Below are 21,527 nucleotides of genomic sequence, written 5' to 3'. Positions count from 1 at the left end.
CAGTAGAAGCAGCAGCCCTCATGTTTACGACGCTGTCGCTCCTCGGGTGTGACCTTAGCCCTGCCCAACTGCATGGGCTCCTCAGGAACCTTAGTGAGCGCTGGTCTCCCCGGAGAAGGTTGAGGCTGGAGCTGTGGCGTCCAGGCCGTCCTGGGAAAGGGAGCAGAAGTGCGCAGTCTTTCTCTGCGCCTTTCTTGAAGACGGTTGTCTATGCGAGTGGCCATGGAGATTATTATATCCAGATCGGTGGGAAGCTCTAGGGGCGCCAACTGGTCTTTGATGGAGTCTGTGAGTCCATTCATGAAGGCATCAATTAAGGCAGGGTCGTTCCACCCACTGTCTGCAGCCAAAGTCCTGAATTCAATGGCATAGTCTGTGACTGGCCGATTGTGCTGTTTAATTTGCATTAGCACCCTGGACGCCTCCCTAGCTGGGGAGGAGTGATCAAAAACTCGGCTCATGGTGTCAGTGAACCTGGAGAGTGTTTGGCAAACAATTGAGTCTCTGGACCATTCTACCGTTGCCCATGCTGCTGCTCTACCCGTCAAATGGGACATAACAAAAGCTATTCTAGCCTGGTCGGAAACAAATGCAGCTGGGTTGTGTTTAAAATGTAAGTCACAGAGCACCAAAAATGGCCTACAGTCCCCTGAGTCTCCGGAAAACTTATCTGGAGCAGCCAGCCAAAGTCCAGTAGACGGGAACCGGGCATGGTCCAAAGCAGCAGTGTTCTCGGAAGCAGGCGTAGGCGTCATGGCAGGGAGTGAAGCTGAGGGATCAGCCTTAACGTGTCCAATGAGAAAACTGAGTTGATCTGTCAGGAGGTTTACTTGTTCGGTGACAGAAGACTGGAAATTCCCCTGTTGCTCGGTGAGAACCCGCAGTCCTTGGTTAATGGAGGACAGGTGTTGCTCGTGCTCATGTAGACGAGCACCCTGGGCTCGCATGGCTAGCTTCACCACTTCCGAGTCTGCTGAGTCCATATTTATGGTCAGTTCGTTCTGTCACGACTTGACTCAGGGACAAGGACTCAGAAGCAAAACTCAGAAGACGGCAGTATGTTTAAACCAAAACGCTTTACTATAAAAAGGTAACAAAAAACGCTCTCATGGAGGATACAAAACTATAACCAAAAGGTGCTCGCTTAGGAGTATACAAAACAGTTAAATACAGTAGTGTCTGCAAGTGTCAAAAACGAACAAATCCTGAGGCTTGACAATACGCTAGGGACGCAAGACGAACTGACATTAGACAAAGGAAAACAAGGGCTATTTATACATGAGGGAGGGGAACACAGGTGAGACGAATCAGAGACCGGGGAGGCAATCACAGTTGAGAAAGTCAAGTGCCTGAAACGAGAGGGAAAAGGGAACTACAAAATAAAACAGGAAGTGAATGACATGAGTGGTATTAACTTGGCTCAACAGAATTAACAAACTTTGCGTGACATGACAGATGTCCCCCAAAGTCCAAAATCTGTATGGCAGACTTCAAAGCCTGCAGTAATGACACGCATCACAATTGATTCCTTTTCTGGACCCAAAAATGGCCTAGGGAAGAACAATGTTAAAGGATAAATCCGGTGTAAAGTGTATCTGGGATATGTTTAATATGATAACGAGATGGTATGTTCGTTTGGGAGAAAAAACGCATGTAGACGCATTCTTAAGTAGGCTGTTTTCAGCCGATTCTACCATCGGTAGAATCCACACTATAAACTTGGAATCATGGGGGCATCGTCTCATGGTAAAAACAAAATCACTATTTTAAACCACTTAAAAGGCTAGAGGTAGCTCGACACTTCTTTGGTAGTATAATAAGGGTCTTAAAATATAAAACAAGGCACTGATAACTTTGTAAGTGTATAGATTGTTTATTAAAAATGACATTTTATACACACAATACCATCAGTAGTGCATCCTTCGACGCCATTTTGTATTTAAGACTCGATAAGTATCTTGGCGAACATGGAGCATGCGTATTGTTCACGGATGTCACAAGCTCTGTGTTTGTCAATCGACCTATCACTTCTGGTGACCTTGATTTTGGGAAGTGGTCTACCTCTACTTTCTTTGGTCGCTAACTTAGCACTGTAACTGAATGAATGGAATGCTTTTTGTAATAAGACGTTAACAATGTCCCCCGTTTCCAATGTTTCCATCGTGCATTTAGGATCTCGCTATCGCAGATTTCACTTGCTCTGCGTCTCTCAGACTGAGCACCGCGGCAATGCAGACCGGGTTTGTTATCGACAGCGTTGCCAGATTGGTCAGATTTCCCGCCCAATGATAATTTTTCCAGCCTAACATGGTTAAAAGTAGCCCAGTTGGGTGGGAAATCGGACCAATCTGGCAACACTGCTCAACATCCAAGGATCATCCTGCTTATTGGTTCATAGCGCAGACGGATAGATTTTTGCGCGAATCAGACCCCTTAAGGTCCCACCCACTCAGAGGAGGATTTTCCTCCTCTCTCCCATTGAAACCCATGTTATCCACCGGCCGCCAGTACTTTCAGGAAAATGAATGGGAGTCAACGGAGGCTGACGGAGGGAGAAGGGTCCAGCTGCAGGCTTGGGCGTTCCCGTCATGACACAAAAACGCCCATCGGGCGTTCCCGTCATGACAAAAAAACGCCCATCAGGCGTTCCTGTAGCGTTTCATCGATCAATCAAGAAGAGGTGAGTGAGTTTCGCAAGGCATGCTGGGTATGCTACCCTTCCTTTTTTGGCGGTTTTACCTCGTAGTAACTTTCCAGAAAAACGAAAGGGTTATGATGAGAGATTATGTCAGTAAGTATGATATTGTTTATTTGACAACATTGGCTGTGAAGTATTCTCATTTAAATCACTGATTTAGCTGTGGTATCGTTGTATCCGAATTCGAATCCGATATAAATACTCGTGACAAGCATGGTTCGGTAGCAGCGAATGCTATGCTATCGTCCATAAACGTTGCATATACTATTCAGAAATCAGCAACGTTTAAGACGGTTTGTAGGTAGAGGGTAAAGTTCGCAGCGAAGGCTTTGCCGATTATTTTACTGTAAGGTTAACATTACCAAAGTACATTGTTAAATTGGATGTTAAGGTGTCAGCTGGCATGAAATCGCGGCCACTCTGCTTCGTTGTGGTGACACACGCATCGGATTAAACTGTGCATGTAAACGTACTAGTATGTCTAAACTAACTAGTATGTTTACATGCATGGCATATCAGAGAATTCTGTCAGTTCGGTCGCGGCGCAACAAATGAATAAAGATCGTTAGCACTCTGAAAAACAGATGACAGATGTGCCCTTAGTTACTACTTTATTACCTCGTTGATGACCAACGTTTAGGAAAACATGTACTTTTAATTCGAAGCGTAGTGTGTACTGAATGCGTGTTGATGATGATGCATATGAATTGCAACTTACACGTCTTCCAAACCTTTTCAGTACCCTGGCACATGCTTTGTCCAATGGACCATGGAAGGGACTTTACTTGGCTGACGAGGTAAAACGTGTGGCTGGCGCACGATTCATTGCATCTCGTAGAGTAGCATTCACTGGTAGACAGGCAGGCCTCTAGATTGTTTATTATGATTTAATGAAGTGTTCCTATGTGACGCTGATGGGCCCTGGTTGCTGCTAAATGCTTGTTGAAAGTGCATTGTGCACTTTTTGTATGTAGCTACAAAATGAGGGTGGATATCACTTTATAGTTTATAGGCATTATATACTAATAAGAATCATTGACAAATCACATTCCCCTTTTACCACCACAGGACGCACCTCACCAGTATCAGAGCAACAGCTGTGGGGTGTTTATGCTGCTGGTGAGATGCATTATTTTCAGAAATGATGACTGATGACTAGTTTGTAAAACAACTAACTCATTTGTATGTTAATTTCAGTACGCAATGTATTCTACCCTCAAAAGCAATATGATTTCAGTGAGGTGAGTTCTTTCAAATCTCAATCAGATGTGTAGCATGAAATATAAGGCTTTTAATAATTTAGTCATCCTTACTGGAGGCTACAATTAACATGCATCATAGGTCATACACATTACTTTGTCTTCAGGTACTGCACTTATGGGAGGAGATGGCTACATCTTCACAATAATTTACACTGCCATAGTACACTGCTAAACAGTACTGCAACATGGATTTGTATTAGGCTATGAAGTCATTTAAAGCATAACTTTACTTTTCAGGGGGACATGCTCTCTATCAGGAGGTGGTGGTTGGACAGCTGTTGGAGACCTTTATACTTGAAAGGTTTATATACTGTGTCCATGTTGCTAAGTATTTACTTATTTTTGGTGCTCACGAAGATCGTAGCCAATACACTTGTCTCTCTGTCTCTAGCCCTGCAGAACTAGCTGGCTCCTTCTCACCCTCTCCATCTCCCCATCTCAGTCACACCTTCCAATCATTAAGCAGTGAAAGGTATTACATACTATGTCCATACTTTTCTATTTACATATATTCTCTCTTGCTCTTTCTCAGACTTTTGATCGATCAGTGACTGCCTTTTTGTTTAATGGTGTGGGTAGTGTTGGTCTGGGCTTGTGTGATTGAATTGAAGGTTGATTATAATTCCTGTTTCTCTCCCTCTCTCTCGCTCTCCTTCACTCTTTTTCGGCTCTCTCGCTCTCTCTAGCCCTGCAGGACTAGCTGGCACACCAAGCTCACCCTCTCCATCTCCCCATCTCAGCCACACGCTCCCCAGACAGCAAAAGAGCGTTGAATCAACGGTGAATCAACCTCCGCATTTTCAACCAAAACATGTTGAATCAGCGTTGAGACCGGGCGTCGATTCAACGGCAGTTTGCTCATACTGTCCATCGTCGATTCAACGTTGAATGGGAGGCGAACGACGACGGCGCGTCGATCCCTTTTCAACCTTTATTCAACTAGTGATTATGGTCGAATTTTGGTCGATGTTGGTTCTTCACTCACCGATTTATTTAAAGGACATCATGATATGACTCTACAATTAAATTAGGATTTTAGGGCTACTGAAACTCCTTCAAGGCTCTAATGAATATATGAATACACAGAACATAGGCTATTGTTGTCAAACATATTGTAGCGGCGGCCAAGAAACGCACAGTCAGGCTTTATTTAACTGTAGTTCTGCGCCCCGTACACCCCTCGACGCAGACTACTTTTATTAAAATCCTCTCACATAGAGCACCCAACAAACAAACATGACACAACAACGGTGGCGACCATAATGAACAACAGAACGTGATAACCGAACACGAACAACCCAAACCCAATTAACCCTACTTATTCTAACGAATATAATTATTATTTACACACACACATTCATTCATGGTCGAGGATCCTGCGGCGCCTGAAAATAAATAGAGGAATATTAACATAAGCGGTAAAGGCTACAAAATGAGTCCAGCAATACGACTGAATGAGGTTTGTTTCAAACTACGCCATGCGTCCGTGACTTGCATTGTATGGAGCCAGTTTCCTGCCATAATTCAAACCTGAAAAAAAATGTTTAAAAGGCTTGTAAGTCTGGGTTTGAAAACTCAACACCTTGTAAAAAAGGTTTTGCAACACTGAAAAAATAGATTATAACCTGAGAAAAATTCAAACAACTGTAAAAATGATTTGGTGTTCTATTTTATCTCCTTCATCATTTTCACCAACACATTTTCAAAGTATTTTTTTTTTCTCACAAACATGTTTTCAAAGTTCAAACAATATCACCAGCGCCTTTGCAGAGTTTCAAATCTGGCACTGTTCTGACAATGAACATCTTGCAATGTATTTTTTCAGAAGTGACTTTTCAGCACTGAATTTTCAGAGATTTTACCACACAGGCGCAAGCCATAATAGACATTCTCTGGTCACGTGAATATTGGCAGTGTTCTGTCGCGCATTTGTTTTGAAACTCCTGACAGTCAAAGTCTGAAGAAAACGTTCCTGGGGGCGGGACCATTTAGCTCTAAACCTATTGCTTGCTCTCGGCTGACGTACATTCCAATCACATTCTTGTCATCGGCAGAGCACTGTCAATCACGCACAGCCCGGTGAACGGCACATGTACATCCTTCGTCCCTCCCCATGCGGGTGTTGGCGCGGATGGGGGGAGTCTGGGCGGTGGACTGCGACGGTATGATAGTTGTCTGACCGCTTGGAATGTACTGACGTACATTCCAATCACATTTTTGTCATTGGCAGAGCACTGTCAATCACGCACAGGCCGGTGAACGACACATGTTATTGGAATGTACGTCAGCCGAGAGCAACCAATAGGTTTAGAGCTAAATGGTCCCGCCCCCAGGAACGTTTTCTTTTTCTTCAGACTGTCAGGAGGAGTTTCAAAACGAATGCGCGACAGAACGCTGCCAATATTCACGTGACTCAAAGCATGCGCCTGTGTGGTCAAATCTCTGAAAAGTCAGTTCTGAAAAAAGACATTGCAATGGCGTAAACGTACACTTTACATGTTTTTAAAAAATAAATATTCAACCTTTCAAAACGTATTTCTCAATCTATGAACACCTGTTTGCATAATCCCATTTACAAGGTTTCAAAACCGGGAACCAATGAAATACACTGTTAGAACAGTGCCAGATTTGAAACTCTGCAAATGTGCTGGTGATATTGTTTGAACTTTGAAAACATGTTTGTGATAAAAAGAAAAACTTTGAAAATGTGTTGGTGAAAATGATGAAGAAGATAAAATAGAACACAAAATCATGTTTACAGATGTTTGAATTTTTGTTTGAATTTTTTGCAGGTTATAATCTCTTTTGTCAGTGTTGCAAAACCTTTTTTTACAAGGTGTTGAGTTTTCAAACCCAGACTTACAAGTCTTCAAAACTTTTTTTTTCAGGTTGGAATTATGGCAGGAAACTGGCTCCATAGCATTGCGCTCTCGAAATGCATTTTGGGTCCGTCCGTTAAGACCTGCGACCAGAGTCGACCAGAGTCGCACTCGCGACGCTCATCCTTTGAAGGACGCATGGTGTGTGGAACAAGCGTACATAGGCCTACCTGATCGCGTTCATTTGTTCGCCTCCCTCCACCTCCCTCTCTCTCCGGTGCATATTTAAGCCACTTCTTCAGTGTCCCTGAAAAAACAATATGGGTGGTCCCTGGCAGCTGTTTTTGGAGTGCAGCTGAAAGAAAGAAAGAAACAAACCCGGTCAAGAATTACCAACATGGCGACGGTAAGCTGTAACATGGCCATGGCCATTTTTTGCATAGTGCACCAGGCAAAAAGTCAGCAATTTGTTTCCTAACCACAGACCCTTAACGCTGGTGCGCAGTGCAGTGGTTTCACTGTCCTCTCAGTCTCATTTTACTGCACTATGGGTTACCACATCGACTCCATCCCAGTTACTTCTTTGATTACAGAATGCATGCATGCAGGGTTAAATTGGTAGGCTACGGGACGACGCTGAAGTTGGCATCCGATTCGCAGCATCCGATTCGGCAGCTGGTCCACTTTAAATCGGTCCTGATTGAAAACCACTACACCTAGACTCTTCAAATCTGGGCTAAATTTTCACAGTGAGGCTATACATTATATTAAACATAGTTACAGATTTGTGAAACCTTTTTTCTATTTGTGAAAATGCAATACAGGCTCATTTTAATGCTTTTTAGGGGTCCAGACTGCATTAGAACGGGTCCTGATTGAAAACCACTACACCTAGACTCTTCAAATCTGGACTAAATTATCACAGTGAGGCTATACATTATGTAAAACATAGTTTCAGATTTGTGAAACCTTTACCCTATTTGTGAAAATGCAATACAGGCTCATTTAGGGGTCCAGACCGCATTGCATTTTCACAAATAGGGTAAAGGTTTCAAAAATCTGAAACTATGTTTTACATAATGTATAGCCTTACTGTGATAATGTAGTCCAGATTTGAAGAGTTTAGGTGTAGTGGTTTTCAATCAGGACCGATTTGAAGATTCTAAGTGGTTTTCAAGCCGAATCGGATGCTGCGAATCGGATTCCAACTTCAGCGTCGTGGCTACGGGCATGTATGCCCGTAGCCCGACATACCACTCGTAGCCAATGCTAGCGGAGTAGCGCGTTGTTACATTCTTATGTGAATGTAGGCTTTCGGTGCAAGATAGCTAGATAGTAAAAGTGTTCTAGTGCTGACGGATAGTCCAAGAGTGCAGTGCAGAATATTGTCAGTGTTAAAAGCATTGCTGCATCTGGACACAAAACTGAGATCGCATAGTAGCCTATGAATGGACTTTTTCTGATTTTACATGAAATAAGCATAGCTCAGAAGACTACCCATAGTGCATATTAAAAAATCGACTTGCTGGTTTAAAAGCATTTATTTTAATCAGTGGTATCTGTGTCTAATGCTTGCGTGGTGTGACTGAGTTTTGACAAACATACCGAACAGTACATCACTAAGGACAGTGCTTTTAAAGGCTTCCTTGAAGCCTTTCCCTGCCCAGTTGAAGCGACACGCCAGGTTATTTGTTAGGCCACTCTGCAACATCCTTCTTACGGCCTCTTCTGCAGTGTGCCCTCCAATTAGACTGAATGTTAAGATCTGACAAGACATAATAAACCAACAAACAAGTGAAACATTGATAATTATAACATGTATAATTACAATATCTCCCAAAAGTGAATAGGCCTACACCCCTCCCATTTTTGCAAATATTTTATTGTATCTTTTCATAGGATAACCCTTGGCGTGAAACTTTATTATAACTTAAACTAGTCATTATACGTATTGTAGAGAACTATAGATTTATTGTCCTCAGAATATGACTAAAAACACATCCATTAACAACTAAACAGCTGGCCACATAACTGAGTACACCTAATTATGAACATGACCATTGCGCCCATAGTGACAATAAATCTATCGTAATCTACAAACTCTACACAGACTTCTTTAAGTTACATCAAAGTTTCATGTCTATGGAGTTATCCCATGAGAAGATACATTAAAACATTTGAAAAAATGGCTAGGGTTTTGTGAGATACTGTATATGTACCAATTTAGGTTAGGTGAACTTCTCACTGTTTCACATAATGAGTAATGTGTTAATTTTGTTTTGAAAGATAATTCCTACAAATACTGAGTGATGTAGTGGATGGCTGGAAAGAAGAGGTATGGTTTTATTAATTTACACATATACTTTGACTAGCTTTTGGGTAGTGCAGATTTGTACCTACCATCTTTTGTTTTTCGCAGGGGGTTTCTCTCATAACAGCCTCTGCTAATTGAAACTCTTCCATTGTCCTCAGAGGCAGCTTGATGGACGAAGCGGCAGCTTCTGGTGCTACCGGCCTCACCATCTCTCTCCTAAGCGCCCTCACTTCACTCCCCAGGTTGGTAATTTCCGCTTTCATCAATTTATTTTCTTCCAGCACTTTGGAAAGCAGCTCCACGACTTTAGATATTCCCATATCTGTTCATGTAAGTTACTTATTAGAAATGTTTTCTGGGGTTTGGTGTACTTTGGTGTACTTTCCCATTTCATCTTAATTATAATGTGTATGATAATGATGAAAACAATGGTTAGAATGTTTGTCTCCTCGACTTACCATGCAATAGCTGGTGGCTTGGTTGGACTGTATCTATATTCAAAAGTCATTGATTAGTGTCAAGTGCCAATGATTATATATTTTTTTCAAAGTAGTGTATTTAAGGAAGAGTTTGTAAGATTTACCTTGTAAGAAATTTACATAAATACATGTTCAATGTTGAAATTAGGTGTTCTACTGACGCCAAAACTTACCTAGATGTAGTAGCTCAAGTCTCTGGCTGCCATTTGATTGAGCTGGAATAAAAAATAAATAAAATGTCATGTTATTGTGTGTAAGTTACAATATTTTAAGTTTTACTTGTTCAACCATCAGTTAGCCTGATATCGAGGAAGTTTGGCGTGTGTGTGTGTGTGTGTGTGTGTGTGTGTGTGTGTGTGTGTGTGTGTGTGTGTGTGTGTGTGTGTGTGTGTGTGTGTGTGTGTGTGTGTGTGTGTGTGTGTGTGTGTGTGTGTGTGTGTGTGTCTTTACTGCACAAGAGGAATGGCTTTGTATGCAGTTGGGTAGTCCTTCATCCAGTCAGACCAACAATGAAATGTGTCAAAAAAACGTGTTGGTTTGAAGAAATGATCAACGGGGAAGATGGGGAAAACTATGTATGAGGAACAATTATTGATAAGTAAAATTACCTCTTTGGGTGGTCGATGGCCCAAATAGCCACTCACTATTGATGTCTGAAAAAAATGAAACACTTCAAAACTGAATAAGAGAGCCAAATGGTATTTCTAACATATGTGTTAAACATGGTGTTGTTTCAAATGGTGCTTCAAAGTACCATTTGTACTGGCATTAACCAGTAAACGCATACAACATATTTTTACCTACCTGGCCCTACATCTACAGATTGTCGTGCTGTTTTCCTTGGGGGGGGTGGTGCCTCGTCATCAGTGTCCACACCTTGAAGCATAGTAAGTGCCAGTTTAATTTCAGACAAAATGGGCAGTCAAACAGCCGTTTCTGAAATATTCATATTTTAATTTCTAAAATGTTTCATTATTGTTCAGTTTAACTCTAAAGGTCTGCACCTTCAAAAAAGTGTTGTGGCGGGCCCCTAGTGGTCTGGACTCTTCCAGCTGGCTCCTGCAGGTAGCGTGAGTTTGGCCTTTGGAACAATCAAGGACAGTCATGGCAGTCAGTGGGTAACACCAGAAATATTAACAGAGAACATATACATTTATGCATTTAGCAGATCCTTTGAGCTGAAGCGATTTACAACAAGAGGACTAACATTTAAGCTACAACACTATTTAAAACCTTGCTAAGAGTGCCAAAAAGTGCCACTAGTCACCCGAACACTGTCTGAAGTTTAAGTGCAATAGAAAGATGGAAGAGTGCATTGAAAGTTAAAAAGTGTTAGGACAAGAGTCATTCTAGGAAGAGCTGAGTTTTCAGGAGCTTTTCGAAGGTAGTGAGGGATGATAAGTTGCCTGTGGATGGTTCAGAGAACTGCCTGCTATTAGCAGCCACTTTGTCAGTAAAGAATGAAGCATAAGGTTCTGCTGTGAGGTTTGTAGCAAGAGGGTGTTGGGAAAAACGGTCTGTCTAGCTACTGGACCAGATAAAATGAGACGGAGAGGTAATAAAGTCTATCGGCACGAGGACCTTGGATTTATTAAGTAAAGTGGCAACGGTTATACAGAGTCATAAAGCGTGAGAGATCGAATATGTCTAAGTCCCTAATCAGCGCTGATGGTTCGTCTGGAGCTTCGCCTCCGTGGAAGGTCTGCTTCAGAAGAAGGTGAAGAGTCCCTGTGTGATGCAGTCTTATGCTGTATCCTCCTCTCGATGAGGTGTGTGCGTTTGAGATGTGTGCGGTTCTGTGTGTTTTGGCTCCCAGGCCCTGAGAGAGCTTCGTAACGGGGAGAGTTCCTCGTGTCTCTGGTGTGATAAATTAAAACGGGGAGTGCCCCCCTGAAATGTCTCGTGTGTGATAATTTAATGTGGCTCTCAGGCCCCTGGTGTGGGCAGAGGTATCTCTTGGTTCCTCCTAACGGGGAAGAGCTCTCAAAATGTCTCCTGTGTGATAAATTAATGTGGCTCTCCCGTTCTGGAGATGATACTGGTGCATTGTCTGAGTGTCCACCATCTGCCTGCCTGGGAGATGGGGCCTTCAGCTCCGGCCTTGACCTGACTATATATTATCATGTTTGTGTTGTTGGGTTAGAGCAAGAGTTGACTATATTATAATGTGTCCATGTGATGTGCTCATCAGGCTAGGGTAGGAGTTAGCTATATTTATAATGTACATGTGATGTACTCAGCAGGTTATTTTTCCCAACAAGGGGAAAGGTTTAGTAGATATTTGAAAGTAGAGAACAGTTTCCAGGTGTCAGTTGTATTGTGAATCTTGTCAATGTAACAAGAATTTTTCGCTGCTGTGACATTGTAAGCAAAAGATGATAATAGTTACTGGTATTGTGTTAAATCTGATTGTGCTGGTTGTTAGTTTTATGCCATTCTCTCTCAGCAGCCCATGAGGTTAGAGCGCATCGATTGAAGGGAGTCGTTTATCCAAGGAAGGGGCTTAGAGGGTTGGGAGGGTCTGATGGATAGCGGGAATGTGTGGCCCAATTCACCTCTGGAGAGGAGAACATTTTTTGTTTTTTACCTTTTTTTCCTTCTGATAGGGTCTTCAGCCTCTGACTGTATGTCTGATGTTAAACACAGTAAGGACTTTTTCAGGTAGTCCATTGCCTTAACATATGTTGCTGAAAGTGAATGGCATGCATTAGTGAAATTTAGCAAGTTGAATCTTATAGAAACGTTTTCATAAGCAGCATTTTTCCTTACCACAGCTAACCAAGACCCTCACGTCACCGTGCACGTCCCACGCTGCACCTGGAGGAAGGTGGTGCGCGACTGCCTTCTGGAGGCGGTTATGATCGTAAGAACTAGGAGGCCAGAAACAATTCCATGACTCCCCTGCCTCCTCCAACCAGCTGCTTGGCACTATGGTAGTGCTCCTATCTTTGAATTCGACGACCTTCCACACCTGTGCCATCTGTCAATGAGGTGAATGAAAGAAAATAAAAAATGGCTGTTTTGAGTGTGAAAAATAAGCCTTAGAAATATATTTGGCCTATATATCAGTCATTGTTGTTATATATAACATAGTGTGTATGTTGCAAGATCAACAGTGATCACAGTCTCAGAAATATTTGGCCTGTTAAGCCCTTTGAGACTGTAATGGTGATTAAGGGCTATACAATTAAAATGTAATTGAAAATTGAATCACTATCATAAGTGGTGAGAGAACTGCATACACCAGCTTAACTTGGGTGAAGACGTACTCTGAAACCTGTCGTCTCTAACTACTATCTAAGCCTAACTATCTACAACCTAACTATCTTCAAAGGCTTGCCGGGCTCGAGGCAAATGCCCCCTCCCCAGAATTACCTTCTCAAAAACCAAAAAAATAGAAAGAAAAAAAAAGCACTTCGCAGGAAGAGTATACAATGCTACTCAGCTGAAGCACTCTAACTACTCAGATCATTCACAGCTGATTTACAGCAGTTTGTCACCACTCAGATATATATTTTTTGGCTATTTGTCGTTTTTTCATTTTTTTTTCATTCATTAATTCGATTTTAGGACTGGTGTATTTTATATAAAGAAAAAGTTCAATAACAAAAAAATCTTTTTTTTTTTTTTTTTTGGATTGCAGAAGACAAGGAATTAGGATTGGTGAAGAAGAGGGATGGCAACATAATGGTCTTGGTCTGGAAAATCAAAGCATCGCAAGAATTGGCCAAAACTGAACTTTTGAACTCTTAAAAATGGGTAAACCGTCGATGTTGAATTGTAACCGAATTGTCTGAAGGCAGCTAGGCAAATGGATTGAATTCAATTTTGATAAAATTCCCTTAGCCAATCCAAAATGGTGATATTCACCACCACCTAATGCATGCACAGCTATTTTCTTTTGTGTGCCAAGAAGTGTCCTGGCATCTTTAGGCAGCTCAGAGTGGTGTACTCTCAATATTGATAGAAGAGCGGTAACTGCAACAAGAGTAATGCCAAAAGTTGATGCCCATTGCTTTAGTTTAGCTTGTAAACTCATTTCCTCAGGCTCACTTTCATCAGAGCTGGATAACCCACTAAAATCCTCTCTTTCACTGGCATCACTGTCTGTAGTGTTTTGGCAAGGACTGTTCTCGAATTCTGAAGTTGTCCCACACAGTGCTAGATCTGGTAAGCTAGGGGGGGCATTTTCAGCCTGATTAACTGTACTTAAATGTAATTGCGGCAAAATCTCGTTCTCTGTCTCCCTTGCGTTGGACAAGACTCGCCTCCTTTTACTCCAATAAGAGGCCATCTCTGTGTGTATCGGATACAATTATGAAATGCAAGTTTGATACCTTTTCTGCCGTGAGCTTTGAATGGTCTTCAGTGTCCCATAAATATGCAAATGAAGAAGAAAAAAAACACAAAGTTAGTTTTGATGGCATAGTGTGACAACAATGAATAGTTGCATTTAACCCTTTCACATGCAAGTGAAGAATCCCCCTTCTAATAATGTATAGCCTATTAAGGACCTATTTCAGGATAAATATACAAATACATTCACTTTGAAGTGTTGAAGGTCCTACAGGCAGCTGTAATAAACTAAGATATACTATTTATGAGATGGCTTGCAGTGTGCTTATCTGACAGGATTAAAACCGTGCATTCTGTGTGAATGTGTATTTGAATGTTAACATTTAATAACATGTCGTTTTTAGTTATGTAATCATTTGAAAGTCCCTTCAAGTTGAAAAAGCATATGCATTCTTATTATGGCCACACCTGGCGTACTAGTAAATCAACTGATCAGATTGGTTAAAAAAATAGAGGCTGCGTGTGATTTCAGTTCCGGTTCAATGCATTTGTAATGAGGGGGCGCACTTCTGTGCAGTGTGCACATTAGTCGTCGTTGCCAGCAGGCTGCACCCAACAGCCAAGGGATTTACGTGGCATAGCAAGGTAAGCAGCAGAATTGTTTCCAAATTAAGCGTAATTTAGAAATGGAGTTGTTGAGTATTATGGTTTCATGAAAGCAAGGACAGCGCTCGGTTGCTTTCGAAACTTTGAATCGCCAACAACGGACGTTTCGGGCCGCGCGCCCTTCAGCGTGTTTTGGCTTCTTCACGGACATTACACGCTGAAAAAGGGAAACGTCCGTTGTTGGCGATTAAAAGTTTTGAATGCAACAGTGCTGTCCTTTCTTTCAGGAAATAATATTACGATACGTTGGATTCAGCACGCAGTTAAGTTATATAAAGAAGTCTAGTTAGTGTGAGCGCGATACTGCATATATTCGATTTTTTTCTTGCCCTTGTGGAGGCTTGGGTGAAGGGGGTCATTAATATTTGGTTTTATTTAGTATTATGGTACAATATGTAGCTGGGCCGACATGTCCACAGGTCGATTTCCCGTAGTAAATTGATCATTTTTAATGATTTGGATTTCCCCGCGACGGTTTCGCGGGATTCAGCTGCTAGTCAGGGACGCAGCGCGTGACCGTGACAACGTTATTTCTTGGGAAATGGGACTAAAACGAATATAATGGATGACATTCATAGTATTATTGGTATAAAAATTCCATTACTTGTAGTACAGCAAACGAACAATTTTGTAAACATGAAATCGTTAATATTTTATCAATGTCCTTCTAGAACCTGTCATGAACTTTGATAATCAAATCAAACGATGTCTCGAGCGCAATAGATGTCTCTGATATAACGGATATTTAGCTGCTATTCTTTGGCAATTTGACATTTTAAGTTGGCTATATGAGCAATGTTGTTTCTTAATGTTACTCATATATGAACGTAGTCTAATATAAACATAGACTACGTTAATGTGAAGTAAATATACACAGCTGTGATAACCGCAATAACTTATCCTGGCATAGCAGTAGCCATAAGCAATTTGGCACAGAGTTTAGCTGAATGTCATTGATGATAAAGCTAACGTTAGTTAGTATATCTAGTTAGTCATCTATGAACGAATATGGTCGAACTAAAGTTGCTAACAGACCGACAGTCAAACATGATCGCTATTCGTGTTATTCTACTTACCAAGAGTTGTATATAATATGAAATAATTAATAGCTTTCAGGGCTCTAAACTAACTTTTTTCACTGGTTGCACTGGTGCGCCTAACTTTTTTTCTTAGGTGCACCAGCACAAATGTTAGGTGCACCCAAATTTTCGACCTATCGCATTCAACACTGCAGTTTCACAGGTTCACGTTTTTTAAATAGCTGCCCATATGGGCATTATTGACTTGTAAATGAACTAAGAATCTGGTCAACATAGTTCTTTATTTGAATGTTTGCACAAGAAAGGTAATTTCACTGAAAAATGTTGGTGCTTAAAGTGCTTCACTGAGCTGAAATCTAACTAAAAACATCTCAAGATAAATGAAATAAAAAGAAAATCTAAATTAAAAGTGCAAGTGTTTTAAACTGAAACTTCAAACTGAACATCTCATGGCTCTATGTCTTATGGACTATCCTCAATTGCAGTCACATGCCGTAAAACACGCTGTGAAAAATCATTAAATATTATCATAAATAAATATCGTAAATATCATCAAGATGTAATTAATAATAATGACCAAGTCAAAACATATGAGTATATTAATATTATAGGCTACATGACTCAGGGCATCAGCTAATCAGATGGTCTGCATTTATAACTACTACAGTCATTAGTTACCCACACAGCCCGACACAAAATACAGAAGTTAGCCTAACACACACAACTATCAACCATTGATTTATTATTAATTTATTTGTTATTTTTAACAGTCTCATGTTCCTATGCCTACAGGAAAATCATATGTTACCAAAGCAGTCTTCCACCTCCCCCTCTTCCAAAACAGAGCCACATACAATGTCATCATCTGGTAATCTCATGCTAACGTTAACGTTACAGCGTCACTAATGACAGATATGAAAACATTTTCATAATGTTAACGTCCACTGACTTTTATAACACACACACACACACACACACACACACACACACACACACACACACACACACACTAGGGCTGTCAACGAATATTCGAAGTTCGAATATTCGTTCGAAATGTATCCAAAAACGCGAATTCGAACGTGAAAATTAATATTCGAATGTGAAAAAACACTCCCGCGGTACAAGCGCCTCTATCTGCTTTGTGAATGAGCCTGTCTGTTCGCGATGTCCCTCATAATATTCAAATTCGAAAACACTCCTGCGGTACAAGTGTAACAGACTAGTATTGTGAAGAGCGAATGTATTTTATCCCCTCGGGGTTTCCGTACTTGGATATAGGTATTCCAGCTCTCACGCTGTGACTGGGTGACTTCTGATATGTACTAAGTAAACGAGACTATTTTCCCTTCCACGCTTGTGTCATTCTTGTCATATAAATATCTACGTGCCAACGCTCGGTTACAAGCGCCTATCTGCTTTGTGAGTGAGCCTCTGTCTGTTCGCGATGTCCCTCATAATATTCAAATGTGAAAAAACACTCCCGCGGTACAAGCGCCTAACTGCTTTGTGAATGAGCCTCCGTCTGTTCGCGATGTCCCTCGTTTTAAAGTAAGGAAATGCCCAGCAGGAAGCCGCCGCCCACCAGCACTCTCAACGAGACGGATATATATATATATATATATATATATATATCCTACTAATTTGAACCATGGTTTTGTCGCATTATTGACATATTGACGGCAACTGCGTAAAATAGGCAACCAGATATTCGAATAGTTCGAATTCGTGATTTTTTTCCAAACGAACATTCGAATGTCATTTTTGAGCAATTTTGACAGCCCTAACACACACACACACACACACACACACACACACACACACACGATAAATAAGTTCATACACAACATACCATTTATGAGCGGGGACTTTGACCGGGGACAGGTCACCCAAAACGGGGATGTCTGGTCACCCTCCTCCACATCCACTCTCTCTGTCTAAACTGTGTGTTCACATTCACACCAAACCCGACGGGGCGACAGGATCCCATACAAAGTGAACGTATAGACGCGTATCGGGCAAATTTTTCGCCGTGCACAGGCGAGCGTGTTCACGAGGATTTGTGGTGCAACAAATTCGCTCGAGTTGAAATATTTGAACTTTGACGCAAATTTTGCGTGATGACAGCCAATCCGCCAAACAGCGTGGCCACTGAGTCACATGTGTAACGTAACAGCCAATCAGCGTTCAACCGTCAAACTCAGTGCAGTTCAGTCTGGGGTGAACTGCAGCATGGAGGATAAAGTGAATGTTACCGTTTGCGACTCCCGGAGCTCTATATATAATATAATAGTATGTAATATAATATTTGGATATATAATATCACGGCCAAAAGCTCTGTGCGCCTCCGGGTGGCCGTAGCGCGGGGAGCTCTCGTAGGGATTGGGCTTCTCGGGGTTTGTTTACCAGCGTTGCTATGTTTCCGGTCTTGTGTGTTCGAACGGTTTATTAGGTAGGCCTATCTAATAAATCTCTGTCTATTCAATGCTTCATTCACTGCCTCTTCTGTGGTCATTACAATATTATGAATAAACTGTCCCTCCCTCTTCCACAAAAGGTAAAGACATGCAATGGTGGTTTTCTTGGAGGTTTTTTCTTTTTGAACAGCTGGTTGCACCGGTGCGACCTCTGATTTTTTTTAGTCGCACCATTGAGAAATTAGGTCGCATGTGCGACCAAATTGGTCGCACTTTAGAGCCCTGGCTTTGCTGTAAATGTCAGTACGACCGTAGTTGCCAACTACATCAACGGAAGATGAGCATCTTCCCTGGGGAGGCTCGTGCGCCTGGTTCAGGAGCAGTGTATAGCTCGAGCAGTCAACTGCTCTTGAACCTGGCGCTCGAGGCTCCCCAGAAACTGGAACGTCAAGGTTAATGTTCGTTTTACCTTATTTGTGTATTTTGCTTGGGTGCCATTTTTATGTTTTTGCCAGGATCAATTCATGTACCCGTCATTTCAAGGATATTTTCCCTCACAAAAGCTAGAACTTGTTTGGGCAATTTAGTTGTGCAGTACATTATACATTGTAAAAAGCCTGTAGTAAGAGAGAAAAGAAAATACATGATTATGTGTACTGTGGTAAAGACACCCAAGTGGTTTGACATATTTGGTGTAACTGATGTTTTTCTTTTACTCTTGCAACTTTCCCTTTTAGTCTCTGAAGCAGTGTCTCACACTCGAGTCCTGACGAGGGCCTTGAAACTGGCATGCCTGTTCAAAACATCTCCAGGACAACAAGGTTATTTTGTGTTGACGTGTATTGAATTCTTAAGGGCAAAGGTTACTCTTAACAGGCAAATTCTGTAGAAACTCCATAAAAAGAAATATTAACTCACTAAGACCATTCATGAAACATCAGTAAGCTGCAGTTTGCATAGCCAGTCAGTAATATTTTAGTTCTTGCAATTGCGACTGCTTGTAAAAAAATAAATGCAATGATGCCACCAACAATAACCAACACAATGTTGTGCCAGATAACCTCAAATATAATTAGCCTACTTCCTATTTGTGCAAACCCATCAGATACCTTTGAAAAAAAACAAAAGTGCAAAGATGCTTTGTCTGAAATGAGTTCCCTTACTGTTTAATTTGGAGCAAGTGAAAAAATCACAGGCTTGTGTTATCTGTAGGGTCTCCGTTGTTGTCAACTGCTTCTCGGAGAGCTGGATGGAGAGGGTTTGCAGCGTCTGTATTCCAATTGGTTGTCAGGGTTTTTGCATTGGAAATGCATCAGTGAACAAATCGCCTGCTTGTGCAATCCGTAAGGTCTTCGTTGTCAACTTCTTGTTGGAGAGCTGGATGTAGAGGTTTTGCGACGTCTGTATTCAGATTAGGGCTGCACGATATGGGCAAAATATGATATCCCGATATTTTTTGGCTGACTGGCGATATACGATATATATCTCAATATTTTCTATAGAGTGGGATAGATGGCTTTGTCGCATTGTCCTGCGTACTACGGTGAGGGTTTCCGTGCGCCCTAACTTTAATCCCCCGCCCCCTCCCTTCTCCGTTCCATTTGGGAACATGTTTGGTTTAATTTCGCTTGTTTCGTATATTTTAATTAATTAAGGGCGCCCCCAACACATTGGATCGGCCCTCCGCTTTGGGGCCGCATTATCATCTAGAACGTGTATTAACTTTTGATAGTCTAACGTGGTCCATTATCCCTTACTTGTTGCAAGACACAGTAGTCTACACATACATCTATACATAAGGTTTCTGAGAACAGCAGGACAAGTTGGCACATCAACATTCACAAACGGAAGGCTTGCGCTACTCCATCTAGGCACTTTGAGTTGTAGCCTCATACCATAATTGAATGCCGCTTCTTTTGTAGCAAGAAGCAGCAAGTGTTATTTTCACAGAAGATGAACACATACCAAATTTTCTGATAAGCATATTAACTTGTGCATACATCATACGATACTGCCTGCAAATTTCACGGTCATTAGACTGGTCGTCAGTTATGTAATGTTATACGTTTTTAGCCTCATTACATATGTTATGGACTGTGCCAGGAAAGGAGAAATCAGTAGTTATCAGTTTCTTATCTGCCTTACTTCATGAGCATCAGCTGTATGTGGCCTTAGTGCCTAGATTTAATATGACAACCGCCACTGTTGTTTGGACAGGCGGGTAGACGTAAACTGGCAGATAAATCTAAGTGTTATGATTTCTCTCATTCATTTCTTATGTTTGCATTTGTGTCTTGCAGAAGATGAAGGAGAATGCGTGCAGTGGGCTGAATGGAGAATTCGTGAATCAAAGGCAACACCATCAAATGCATTATGAAATTAAGCACTATCAGGTTGTCAAGGCTGTAGCTCAGCGGGTACATGGTCCTGGATACCTGATTTTTTTTTTTTGAAAACTATTTATATATGGAATCTGAATGCACTCTCCAAGAAATGCTGCAGTTCTTTGTGCCACAAGAGGCCAAGAAGCTCTACTACAAGAAGTTGAGGCAGAAGATGAAGATTATTACAAATTATCCAAGTCAGTTCCGACCAAGTAATTTGATTGGACAAGAGGCATTCCAGTGCTGATATAGAGTATAACAGCACTGGGTCTTTTAACTATCCACGTATCGCTCCGCTTTACGGGTGTTCTCGTAACCGTTAATGTTATTAACAATCTTTTTGTAGCTTAGATTGCAGCTAACTTTGCACAGCAAATATGAACATGTTTCCAGGAATAACATTGGAGTTGAATTAAGAATGGTCGCCAGAAGAGGACCAAGGGAACCTAATTATGGTATGAGGCTACAACTCAAAGTGCCTAGATGGAGTAGCGCAAGCCTTCCGTTTGTGAATGTTGATGTGCCAACTTGTCCTGCTGTTCTCAGAAACCTTATGTATAGATGTATGTGTAGACTACTGTGTCTTGCTGGTGTTGCCACGCACTCGTTTCCGGACCAGAGGAGACAGATCCTTCCAGGCTGTTGCTCCCAGGCTCTGGAACGATCTTCCGCTCTCTCTGCGTTCGATGGAGTCTGTTGACTCCTTCAAAAAGCAACTAAAGACCTATTTGTTTGCTCATGCTTTTGCTTAGCTGTCTTGGGGCTGCTATGTTTGTCACCTAGTTGTCTTGGCCTTTTAAACTTAAATTTGTATGTACTTCTTAACTGTGTATTGTTATTGTTTTTGTTTTAACTGTGAAGCGCTTTGTGACCCTGGTCTGTGAAAGGCGCTGTACAAATAAAGCTTACTTACTTACTTACTTACTTACTAATGTAATGCTAATGTGTTTGTGTTGCTTGGCAACAGTTCAGTCCAGTTGCGGATCTATTTGTGTTGGCGGAGCCAAAGAAATCATTAATGAACCAAAGAAATCTGATCATAATATGTTGTTAATTATTATTGTTAACTAATGATTGGTGCTTGTAGAACTGTTGGATAAAAGCAATATCACTCAGGAGTGAGTGCTGTTGTACTACGGCTGGGATTCGGACGTA

At 41.5% G+C, this 21,527-nt stretch overlaps 3 long non-coding RNA genes across 5 annotated transcripts; 2 read left to right on the top strand and 1 right to left on the bottom strand.

Moving 5' to 3' along the window:
* The first annotated feature begins 2,612 nt into the window (after positions 1 to 2,612).
* Positions 2,613 to 3,888, top strand: LOC132475183 (uncharacterized). Its single transcript, XR_009529828.1, has 3 exons — positions 2,613 to 2,791; positions 3,438 to 3,495; positions 3,767 to 3,888. It is a non-coding gene; the product is annotated as an uncharacterized LOC132475183 (long non-coding RNA).
* Positions 3,889 to 5,105: 1,217 nt separating this feature from the next.
* Positions 5,106 to 19,542, bottom strand: LOC132474152 (uncharacterized). Of its 2 annotated transcripts, XR_009529585.1 has the most exons (12): positions 19,152 to 19,542; positions 13,910 to 13,935; positions 12,342 to 12,552; positions 10,577 to 10,653; positions 10,377 to 10,448; positions 10,181 to 10,225; positions 9,746 to 9,787; positions 9,552 to 9,584; positions 9,180 to 9,415; positions 8,385 to 8,544; positions 7,010 to 7,134; positions 5,106 to 5,345 (listed from the first exon to the last, which is right to left on the bottom strand). It is a non-coding gene; the product is annotated as an uncharacterized LOC132474152 (long non-coding RNA). The 2 variants fall into 2 exon arrangements; XR_009529584.1 differs by lacking the exon at positions 19,152 to 19,542 and having other exon boundaries at positions 13,910 to 14,307.
* Positions 14,430 to 20,813, top strand: LOC132474157 (uncharacterized). 2 transcript variants are annotated; one of them, XR_009529592.1, is made up of 3 exons: positions 14,430 to 14,513; positions 18,726 to 18,809; positions 20,289 to 20,813. It is a non-coding gene; the product is annotated as an uncharacterized LOC132474157 (long non-coding RNA). The 2 variants fall into 2 exon arrangements; XR_009529593.1 differs by having other exon boundaries at positions 18,726 to 18,850.
* The last annotated feature ends 714 nt before the right edge of the window (positions 20,814 to 21,527 follow it).

This window comes from Gadus macrocephalus, chromosome 16, assembly GCF_031168955.1.
Source record: "Gadus macrocephalus chromosome 16, ASM3116895v1".
Lineage (NCBI taxonomy): Eukaryota > Metazoa > Chordata > Actinopteri > Gadiformes > Gadidae > Gadus > Gadus macrocephalus.
Note: the sequence above shows the minus strand (reverse complement) of the source record. Positions and strands in the feature narration are given on the sequence as shown.